This window comes from Haemorhous mexicanus, chromosome 3 (genome assembly GCF_027477595.1).
Source record: "Haemorhous mexicanus isolate bHaeMex1 chromosome 3, bHaeMex1.pri, whole genome shotgun sequence".
Lineage (NCBI taxonomy): Eukaryota > Metazoa > Chordata > Aves > Passeriformes > Fringillidae > Haemorhous > Haemorhous mexicanus.
The window spans coordinates 102,479,061-102,491,084 of NC_082343.1; positions in this window are offsets into that span (position 1 = coordinate 102,479,061).

The window sequence follows — 12,024 nt, forward strand, 5'->3', positions numbered from 1 at the left end:
TAGAGATTCTTATTTTCCATTCATTAGGGTAGAAGAGGTTTGCTTCAAGAACAAGAGTAAACAAAACAAAACAACCACAAAAACCAAAACAAAAACCCAAACAAACAAACAAAAACCACCCCAAAACAAAAAAATAAAAACAGGCCAAAAATATGAACATGTAAGTATTTTTTAAAGTTCAGATTCACTGCCTACATTAATTAATATATAGGCATAAAGTAATGGGCAGGCTATTTGAGGAAGACTGGTCAAGCTACATAGCTACATTTAACAACTTCTTGGAAAAGTATCTTCCCAGTGCTTTTGTATTTCTCCCCATAAGTACATGAGAATACAGTGCCACTGCTAGGGGTTTGCCTCTTTGAGTTTAAAAGTCTTGTGTAAAACACATTAAGTAAATCTCTCATTGGTACTTTTTAAAAGAGGTAACAGTTCGAAGGCTGAGTAAATCACATGCCAAATCTATAAACTCAGTCCAGCTCCTGTTAGAAAGCTGGTTTACAGCACATAGATATTTTCACCCAGCAGATATGAAGGTGCTACACATGTGGACACATTTTTTACTAATCTTTACTAATTCCCATTTTGCTCCCATTATCACAACGTTGCACTTACCACTCTTTCAGAAAAAGCTGGAAGTGTTGGTTGGACCTCATCCTGTAAGTATCAAGACATCACAATACCTATAAAACTAAATTCTAAATTCCACTGTAAATCTGATTCCTCAGTCATTCAAATGCTAAGAGTTCCTTGGAGATTTATTTTTTTTACTGAATTACTTTAATTTATCCACCTATCTAAGCTTAAAATTTTAATTTTAGAAGAAAAAGCTATGCTTAGAGTTTAAAAGGGTAGAAGTTTGGACCCTTGTAGTAAACATATACACAAAAACTGTGTGCTATGTACACACCACATCCAACATGCAATCAGCAGTTTATTGATAGCATGAAAACAATTCTCCTAATCTGAATATCTGACACAGAGTGTCACTAATATTTAGTGGTATGTTGTTTTTTGGCAGTTTTGAATACTTACTATTATTTTTATTTCTATTTTACAGGGCTTTGAGGTAAGCGGTATTTTCAGAAAAGATAAAAGTGGCTGAACAGTACTTGTAAGGGGAAAGGGAGAACTTCTGGAGGGACATCCAAAGGTAGAAACTTCCTGGACTATGGCAGTCCTGGAAGGAAGCAGATTTGTTAGTTATGAGCCTAAAAATAACCAAAATTTTTTAAACAGAAAAAGAAATTTAGAAGCCAGGCATCAAAGTGACAAAACAAAGCAGGTGCTTCAGGATTTATTGGTTTTCCACTGAAAAATATGATGGGACAATACCCTGCCATAAAACAATGGAAATGTGACTACAAGTGGAAGAATGAGACAAGAAGGAAATGCAGAACAAAAAGAATAAGTGATATCATGTACACACACACACAAGAAAATTCTGAAGAAAATTATTGTGCCAGAGGAATGGAGGAAAAGTAGGTTTTATGCAAGGAATCACAGGTAATGAAAACATGGAATACACAAAGAATGACGTGAAAAAGTAGTGTCCATGTAGGAAAGAGGCAGAATAGAAGGAAGTGTATTTGCAGTGTAGAAAGTGAATGCAGTCACAAATTCTACAAGAAACATTATGAGAACAAAAGTATGTAAAACTTACTTGAACTCAGGAAGGGGGTGGACAGATTTATTCTTTATCCTCTCTGAAGAGTTTTAAGAATGAGCTAAAAATCCCTCTTCTAATTCCACAGTATTTACAAATATAAAATGCTAGTTCCAGCCAGCTTTGTGCCTCAATCAGAATATAAATTATTGCTTTTTTTTTTCCATTTTAGATATTATTCACACTGCATAACCTATGGAAAATAAAGGATTTTAGTCCTTGATAACTATACCTCCCATAACAGACTAAATTTAACATTTTCTAGGGAAAAATAAGATAATTAGCTGCAAAAGTATTTCTTTAAAACTTCCTTTTACAGGTTCAATTGCTAGGAAAATCATGAATGAATCACCTTCAGTAACACAATTCCTGCCAAGCATAAAGTAACAATAAAATATTATCATAGGAAGCATGTAATTCACTAAAAGCAGGGAGAACAAAAAAGTAGGTCAGCTTTGAGAACTTTTTTATTTTTTTAGATTCCATGTTGGGTTTATTAGTTAGTGTTATTTCTTATTAAATCCCCTGTATTTATAACATTTATAACCTCACATATGATTTCAGGGGTTACCAATAAATTTGTAAATAAGTAATGAGGAGCATGTTTTAATATTATTTACATTAGGAATAAAAAGGGGGGGTTCTCCTTCAGAACTATATGCAACAAAGGATAAAAAGGACTATTATTACGTAAAAAAAAAAAAGACATGGTGAACAGAGTTTAGTAAATGACAGAGAAAAGGAGGGCTAAAACTAAAACCAAGAGTTCTGTGATTTAAATTTCTTCATCAATCAGATTTTCCAATGAAAGTCATTCACTAAGAAACAAAAACAGCAGGTCCTTTTGATATACAAGTTTCAGGCTTATAAAGGAAAAACAGCTCTGTAAGTGCTGTCTTTGAGGGCATTAATTCATGCAGTAACTCAAAGCTTAGAGAGGGAGGGGATGTTGTCCTGGGGTAATCCAGCATTTTTCCAATCCTGAAAAATGCTACCTCTGTACTACAAGTGGGAAGCATGACTGCAGTATGTGAGCAAGACCTAAGCAAACTTTCATCCTCCTGGGTTGGGTTACCAACACCAAAGTCCAGTACAGACTTCAGTGTAGAACATAGCCATGGAGAATACACAAGGCTGTACTGACACCTAAATCTTTGCAACCTGACTGCTCCTGATGCTTCAAACAGCTTTTTCAGTCATCCTCATCATCTGCATGAGCTGACCTAAAGGCTTCAGACTGAAACACAGACATACCCAAGAACAAATGCCTAAGGGCTTCAGTGAAGGTATACTTGGAATTATTATGTGACATAATCAATTATGGATATCTGTCCTTATCTTTGAGTCAGCATCACATGGGACCTAAAGGTAAATGCAAGGTAGCTGTGTGGCAATTTGATGTAATCATCACAGAAAAAGGTCTCAAAAGAAGCACACTTCCAAACCCTCTAAGCAACTGAATGTTTTGCTGAAGAGATATTTATAGATATTCCTCTGTTTTCTGCAGAGAAAAAAAAGAGCTTTATAAATGTAATCAATTTCAAGTTTTAGAAGTATTAGTTTACTACCTCTTAGTCTCTTAACTATTGCTGATATGTACTTTTAATTTTTTTGATCAACCAATGGCTTCCACAGCTTTCTTAAGCACTTAATTACAAGTCAGGAAAGAAAGTTAATTTCATTAGATTCTTATAGAGTTGGTGAATGATTTAAGGCGTCCATGAAAACACTTATAAGCCACAAAAACTTCTTACCTTTCCCTTCAAAGTTATGGCATTTAAGCAGCTCAAACCAGTAATTTATCAGCTGTTGAAGGTGATGAAACAGGGCTTCACTGATGTGGGGGGAAATACGATCTTGTGGTTAAGACTTTGAACTGGGAGCTTTAAGACATAGTTCTTAGCCCAAATTTCCCACAGACTTTGTATGCGACCTCTGCAAGTCATTTCACTCCTTCATGTTTCTAACCATCTGTAAAAATGGAAAATATCATTCTCTCTCTCAGGAATTCTTATGAACTAGCATGTCTCATGCTGGGATACCTCTGTAATACTACCAATGTGAGCATCTTGGACACTAAAATTGGTCATTTGTCATGTGAAATTGTACCTGCCACATACTCAAACAATTGCCAGTCACAACTTGGGAGTTACACGGCCCAGAAGCCCTCCCAGAGTAGCATCATGTTTTACAGAGTATCAGTATCAATATCAACAGGAGAGATTGCATTGCAATAGGCCAAAGAATGCTCCTTATCCTGTTGGAAGCATTAAGGTAGGTTCGAGCCCCGGGTTTGTTTAAATCATGAAGAAAAAAGAGCCAGGGAGAAAGCATAAACACTGGGCAGCCACAGATCTCTGGGTGAAGTAAAAACTGTTTCTTTGGTCTGAATGCAAATCAAGTAACAGGATTTTATGTCAAGCACTTCAATTCTTCTAAGATCCATACATTTAATTATCAATGTTAGTAATATTGTAGCATGAATGCAAAGACCCAACATGACAGTAGGCTGGGCACGAGGTCACTGTGCAAAACACAAGAGTCATACTTGTGACTGGAGGCCATCAAGTGCATGAACAAGGACCTGTTAATCTGATATGCAAAATATACTGGTTTGCTCCTCCTTTTGAACTGGCAGCCACTGTATCCCATACAACTGGAACGGTCTGGGTTATTGCTATCTTTGCCTGGCTCTTTCTATTTCAAAGTGGGACCTTCTGCATTTGAACTTCTATTAATGGACCTGCTCCAAGGGGAAATTTGGCAACTTCTTCTCTTTCATGGGTATTTACATTGAGGCCCACTTCATCAGTGAATTTCCCAGGAACACATATAGTTTGGCACATGCTGTTTTTCTTTTGGGAGTCCCATCAGTGCTGAACACAGTGACAGCTGATGTTTGAAACAAATTTCTGCGCATTTGGCAATATAAAACCAAGAAGTGCAAACCAGAGTGGCGGAGGTCATCTTATGATCCATTCATTTACATTACTCTCAAACACTCCCAGCAAATGAAATTCCACATTTTAGCATCACTGATATTGCTTTAGTAGAAAGCTTTTATTTTCAGAATACTTGGGAGAGGTTTCCACCACAACTTAGAAGCTCATTTCTTTGTGCTTCACTGATGAAGCTTATAATCTTTTTGTAACAGTATTTTACATCTGAAGAAATCATGTCCATTCAACCTTCCTCTAAATCCAGCTCTTCCATTATTATATACCTGTACAGTCATGTTTTCTATATGTTTTTGCCATTCTCCTCCATTGCTAATTAAAGTTGCTCAGGTCTGGACACAGGACAACTTCAGCAGCAGGACATACCTCTCCTGGATTGGATAATACTGCTGTTAATTCACCCATCAGACATTTCCCTTCTTCCCTTTCACTTCCACAGTTTTATTTATCTTCTTAGCTTACTACTGGTTTAGTAGCCACACCAAAACCCCATTGCTCTCTGCATTATTTCAGTGGCTTATAATCAATTTTATATTTGTGGATTTGATTTCACTTTTGTAAGTGCAATGCTTTATACTTACCTTTACTGAATGGCATCACGTTAATTTACAGTCTTCTGTGTATCAATAATTCTGTCCTTTGAGATAAGGCAGGTTCAGACAATAGCAAAGTCTGAGATTCCACCAATAATGTTGCTAATTAATTGAGGTACTGAAGAAGAAACCAAACAGACCCCCACGTAACCCTACTTTGACATGAGATAACTGATGATCACTCTAGGTTTACCTTTTCCAGCAGTAAGCTTTCACTCCATTGCATGATTTGCTTAAGTTTTCAATTATGGTAGTCTTACTACAGTCAAACATATCACATCTGCTGTATCCATCTTCTGCAGGTTGGTTACTCAGACACAGGGGGAAATTGGAGGAATTTGATAAGCGTCATTCCTGAAAACTTAATATTAACTTTCAAATTTGCAGTCTAAGCACCTGATGAATAATAAAAGCTTGATAAATAAAGTTCTTCCAGATGTCAGAGTAAAGACAGTTCCCCAGGCCCTCCCTTTTTGGCTTGAATATGATTCCAGATACTTCTCTCCTATCTTCTAGTCTGTATGTCCATGATACAGCTGTCTCTCCATTTCTCCAAGAAAATTGATCATAGTTTATAGATTATTTTGACTGGATCCATAATTTCAACAGAAAGCATACAAAGAAAAATAAGTATGCTTTAGTTACTATCTGGACAAAAAAACTCTTGCTGGTATGCTAGAAAGGTCTAAGTGTTCAGAACCCCTCACTTCAAAAGTTTTTGGGTTTTTAAAATAATTATTGATTTCTTATTACTGCAGAAATCTCCATAATCATTTAGGTTTGTAAGATGATTGGAGAGAAGAAAAATATACAAGCCAAACAGTTATGTGGAGTCAATTTATCTTTAATTTTTTTTCTGCTTCTACTTTTCAGAAAAGCATTAAAAAGGTCTTACAACAGTTTACATGAATGAATTTTGAAGTTATTTTCTTTAGAATTTTAAAATCCAGATAATTCTAAGATATCTGAATAGAATATATTTCAGTGCTACATAGCCTCAATGTGGAAGATTTTAATGACTATCCTCAGTAATTTTTTCCTGAAATCTCTCTTCTTTAGCCGTGATTTACTTTCTTTGAAGTGTTGTTCATTTGCATATTTATATTGTAATTGCACATGTTCCCAGGCAGTTAAGAATTTTCAACCTTTGCACTACCCACGGCGTGTGTTCACACCACATCCTCACACATACTTGAGATACAGGTGCTGTGTCATCTCAGCCCTGGCTCTGCTACAGAACTCAGAGTTCTCTGAAAGACTTGCCCTTCAGGGCAACCTATGAATATTTTCCTTCTCCATTTTTAAATGTATATTTAAACATCTCTGTGCATTACTCTCAGTGACCTGGAAAAAGGTGCCACAGTCCTCATTTTAAGACTCAAATCAATCAATTGACTCACAGATCAATCTTAGAAGCTCAGCAGCAACCCCCAGATTCCTGTGTGATGCCATAACTCTTGCTGAATATCAGCTCAAAGCTTGTTGGCTCTGCTCTCGGCAGAGAAGAGCTTCAAAACTATCTGCAGTGGAGACTCTCAAGGGTTGCCAGAGTTCTGATGAATTGCACCACTCTGGGCAAGTTCCACTCTAGACATGTCATAAATCATCATCCTGTTGAGCAGCCTTTACAGATAGTGTTGCTTTGCTACTAACATGGTGCTGACTTGATCCTGTGAAGACAAAATCACCCCCTCTTATCATCCTGGTCATGAAAGAATGGTTTAGGAATGGGAGGCTACATAAAACTACATTCCCTAGTTAAAATAGAATTGCTTGGGAAGGGGGGAAGCTATAGGACTTCACTTTATCCAAAAAAGTGACTGTGGCAGTGACAATCCTAAGAGTGAATTTCATCTGCTCTCCAAACAATGTTACAATCTGAAGAGATATGATCAGGAATGGCAATGCTGTAACTCCTCTGAGGTTCTGTCCTGCAGTCCTAGCCCTGATCATTACCTTGTTTGTTTCTGTTGCTCTTCCATGCTGGCAACAATTTAATTCAACCTAGAGGACCTTTGAGAACACTGAATTGAACAGGTGTAGCTGGTGCATCAAGGTAATGCTGCCAAGGGAATGTGGAGCAGACAATGGGATGGTTGAGCTTCTTCAGCTCCAACAGAAAGTCCAGAGTCTGGACGGACACTCAGCCAAGAGAGAATAAACAGAAGGCTTTTTAATGCATTCTCCCATATAACCCTTTATGTTTTTCATAAGGATCTCTCCCACAGCATAGGATCATTAGTACCCTACGCCTGACAGACACTCAGTATTCACACTGAAACAGGTAAAGAATTCTTCATCAGATCCAAGATCAGATAGAGATGTTATTTTGAGATTTGTTACTGACAGATACAGATAGATTAAAAAAAAAAAAAATCAACCCCCAACCTAAACCAAACCAAGCAAACAAACAAAAAACAAACAAACAAACAAAAAAAAAAAACAACCAAAAAAACCACCAAAAAACCCACAAAGAACTGAAGGCTATTTTTCCAGACAGACTAGAAAGGAGCTCCTCACAGTAGGAGGATGACTGTCTAAGCCCTCTACCCAGCTTTCCACAGCCTGAAAAGATTTCTGAAGAGAAAAAACTCTGATAGGTTTCTACCCGCCCCTGAACACCAGGGGCTATTTAAATATAGGTGATTTTTTATTTCTTTTCATCTACTGTCCCTGAAACAAACAAACACAAAACCAAACAAACAAACAAACCAAAAAAACCCCAAGAATTGAAGAACCATAAAGTAGTTGACAGAACCTGAGCCAACCAACCTTATGTTTAAGAAGCCAGTTACTTGAGCAAAAGAGTCATGGTCCTTCTCAGATGAGCAGTGGCAGGTCTCTGCTAAAAGACAACTAGTCCCAAGAAAAGTAATCTGAATTTTTTCTGAAAGTCCAAATAATTTCAAGGATGAGAATAAAGCAACTGTCCCCTTCCTATACTGGAAAATTACAGAAGTGGAACTACTTTCCTGAATTTTAATTTTAAGCATAAATACCTTCTCTTGTAAATCTAGGATGAATCACCATTGTATTTTTTGCTTGAGAGTAATGGGTCTATGCAGATAAATTAATTCTATGGATCTCAGTTTTGCAAAGTAGCACCAGGTGCTTAAAGAAATTACTGTAAAAAGAGACCTGAAATTTGATGTGAAGACAAAAAATAAAAAATAAAAATTACTGAACACTGTAGCCATGGACAACAAAATTAAAGACTCTGGTTCATATTAGCATATAAAAAGATCTGATGAAGCTGAGCTAGTCTGTCATCAGATGGAAGAGAGGCAGAAGGTAGCACAGATGGTGAAAACAGAGGAAATTATTCATGGTTCCTCGTCACACCTTGAAAGAAGCTACTGAAAAGATGATTTCGAAAATTAAGACCAGAAGGCATCCCGGAACAACAAAACCTCTAAACCCTCCTTTATATTCCAAAGGTGTAAATATGTCCGGAGGTTAAATAGGCTTATGGTTTGAGGATTTGTCTTTTATAGAAAATGAAAAAAAAATCAAGATTTCTTTTTATCTTTCTGAGTAAAAATATCTGAACACCAAAGGTTGACTCTTGAGTCTTTAAACAAATGTAGAACCTTTCAGATTCTTCAGATTACTTGAAAGCAAGTGCTAAAATGTCCTGCACATAACACTATTTGCAGTGCCACTCAGACCTGCATCATCAAGCATAACTTAGAGAACCAAGAGGAAAATTAACCCTTCCTGAGTGCAACTATAAGGTTCTTCTACAATCTTAACAGACTACTTAGAGTGTAGATGAGTTGACAACTGTCCTCACCCTATAAGCAATGATTGCCTGATTATTTTCCAGGAACAGATGCAAGGAAACACAGAAGCAGATTTTCCCCCCACAAAACAAAGTTTGAATTTTTTTTCCATTGGCAGATAAAAATTAGTGCATTTTTTTAGATGTGTCCACAATACCATCAACAATATAGATATCAGATAAAATGTATTTTAAAACCAGCTCAGTGGACTGTGCATATATCCTGTGAATTTTCCAGGACTTGAGGAAGAGGATGGAGAAAAGTGAGAGAAAAACTGATTGTAGAACTTACAGTCTACCTAGGCTGTAAAACCTTCCTGGGGTAAAAAAACCCACCAATTAAATATTTTCATCCAAGCAAAAAAACCCACCACCACTGCAGTACAACAGCATTTTCTGCCATTGCTGAAGTAGAAGAACTTGCAGAGTACAGCCGTTATGAGGTTATCATGAAGAAATTTGGGAAGGTAAGTCACACTGTCAGCAAACAAAGCCCCAGCTACCCGTCAGGTGTTGAGGCAGAACTGAAACAGTTCCAAGCACACAATGTGCTCTTGCACCCAACACAGGGTGTGGGGGCAAGACAGGACAGGAGCATGTCCAGTAAAAAGGGAAGGCAAATACATACCCAGTCCCAAATGCTTGGATTGCCTAAAGCTAGAATAATTCAAAGCCAGAATTTTAGGTTTTGCCAAAAGGAGAGGACCATAAACAGGCTGTAAGGTTTATAGTCAGGGAACCTAAGGAGAATGGAAAAAAAAAGAAAGCTGGGTAATGAGAAAAAGTCAACTTAATAGGAATCTTTAGTTTTGATTTCAGGACTTTCTACTGTTTCAATGAATGTAAAATAAAGGTGGTCTCTCAACAAAAGTCCATTTTGATTGGCAGATGAAAGCTCAGGACTCTTCTAAAAAATACATATAATTCTGTATTCTACCACTGCTGAGGTGGGAAAGGATTTTTGGTGTCCAAAATAAACCTAGGAAAGTTTTGCTGCCTCTCAAAAGTACTGTAAGAAATGAGGAAGATTTGATGGTAGTGCAGTATGTAAACATATTCAAGAATATGTATTGCTTTTAGCCAAGCACAAACCATCACATTATTTCAGAAGAAATATTCAAAACCAAAAAGTTAAATCTCTGCTGATTGCTTCCCTGTGGTTTAATTAGTGAGGCAAGGCAGTAAGGCATCACAAAATTTCCATTTTAGTTTAACTATTCCCCACAGTCAATATTTTATACCTTTGTTTTTATTTCTAGGTTCCAGGGACACATACAAACTATTCAAACTTTTCCTTCTGTTTTCTACCATTAGAAATCCTGGACACAAAGAAAAATCTTATAATGGACCACTAACATTCGTTTCCTCCCCTTCTCTTTCATAAACAAGAAACTTATTGTACTCCAGTAATGATACACAGACACTCTGGTTTACTCACAAAGATAATTCTGCAATCCAGGTTACTTCTGTAAGAAGCAACAAGGATATGCAATTTCACTACTCAGACCTGAAACATGAAAGAACCCTGAACACTGTGCTGTGTAATGGCAGCTCTGAGAATTCACATTACAAGAAGTATGTTCCGTAGCTGGAATCTCATCTTTAAAAGAAATATACACCAACTCTCTGTGAGAGAGTGAAATGGTTAATGGCTTAAACACTGTAAAAATCATCAGAGGACTTCTGCCCACTCTAGCAAACTGCAAAGAAGCTGTTCATCTGAGACCAGCCCACCCCATCCCACCCCAATTATGCCTACTGACTGGAGTGGGGAAGTCACAGGCACTTGAGATAAGATAAAGGGGTGCTATTGTCCAATCATCCCAGGTCGTGGAGCAGAATGTATCCACAAGTGATGCTGATAGCTCAAACATTCAAGCCGGCAATGTGCAAAGTACTCGCCCAGGTGCAGAGGGTGAGCAGAGAGTGAGCACGCCTCTACAGGCTACAGCTGGTGTTGAACAAGATAAGGAAAGAGGCAAACCCTGCGGCTCGGGGAATGTCTTCCTGTCCTTACTAAAGTGAACTCAGCTGTGGTGGCTCCCTTGCGGGGAAGTACTGGGACATTCGCACTCCACCTAAAGGTTTTCATCTCTGCTGATGGGCCATAATTGACTCTACTGGGCTGACGTAGATAGCCCTAAGGGTGTCAAAGGCTTCCTAAGTGTCCTGAACAACAACCTTAATCCACAATCATCACCCAGTGTGAAACTCCCCACCCCAGGAGACGTACCCTGGGCGTTCCCATTTTCACCCGAACCTGAGTTGATGAAAACTCAATAGATGTAGTGTTTTAGGGCGTGCTGGGTGACTCCTCCCACTACCTGATGGTCTGCAACCACCACTTTGACTAACAGACATTATAACTGCAACTACCAACTGGTGTAAGGATGCCTTTTGATGGTGAGAATTTTCTACACTTGTCCCTTCCTTATATATTTTTAAAGCGTATGTAGTATATTAACATAGACAATAATAGCCAAAATGGCTACATACCTGCTTTCCATTGCAACCACACTGTTCTGCAATAAATCCTACATATATTTAGAAATACCAGCCATTCAGTGTCTTTTACTGTAAGCTGCCCCAAGGAATCCATTAACAAGAATCTGCTGTTACCCTTGACTTTCTGGGGGTGGGTTGCAGCACTCTCAGTTGTAACCTTTTGCTACATAAAATGTTACACAATCTCTCACCTGTCCTTTCTTTCCTCCAAAAGACTTTTTTCTTCTAAAATATCCCAGAGAATTTTTTCCTTCACCTTAGGCGACCCAAAGTTAATGATAAAGTAAGAGAAGAAAATTAGACAACAGAATTTCCTTTAGAAGTTTATCCACTGTCACCATCACAACAATTTGGGGGAAAGAACACCACCTGTTAATGTTTTAAAGGCCCAAACATTTGGTGTTGTCAGTATCAGTCTTCTTTAAGAACTTCATCACTTGTGACTGCAAAAGCCACTCCTAAGAACCCTGTAGCTCTGAGTCTTACTTCATGGAAGACAGAGCATAAACTTCTAAACCAAAA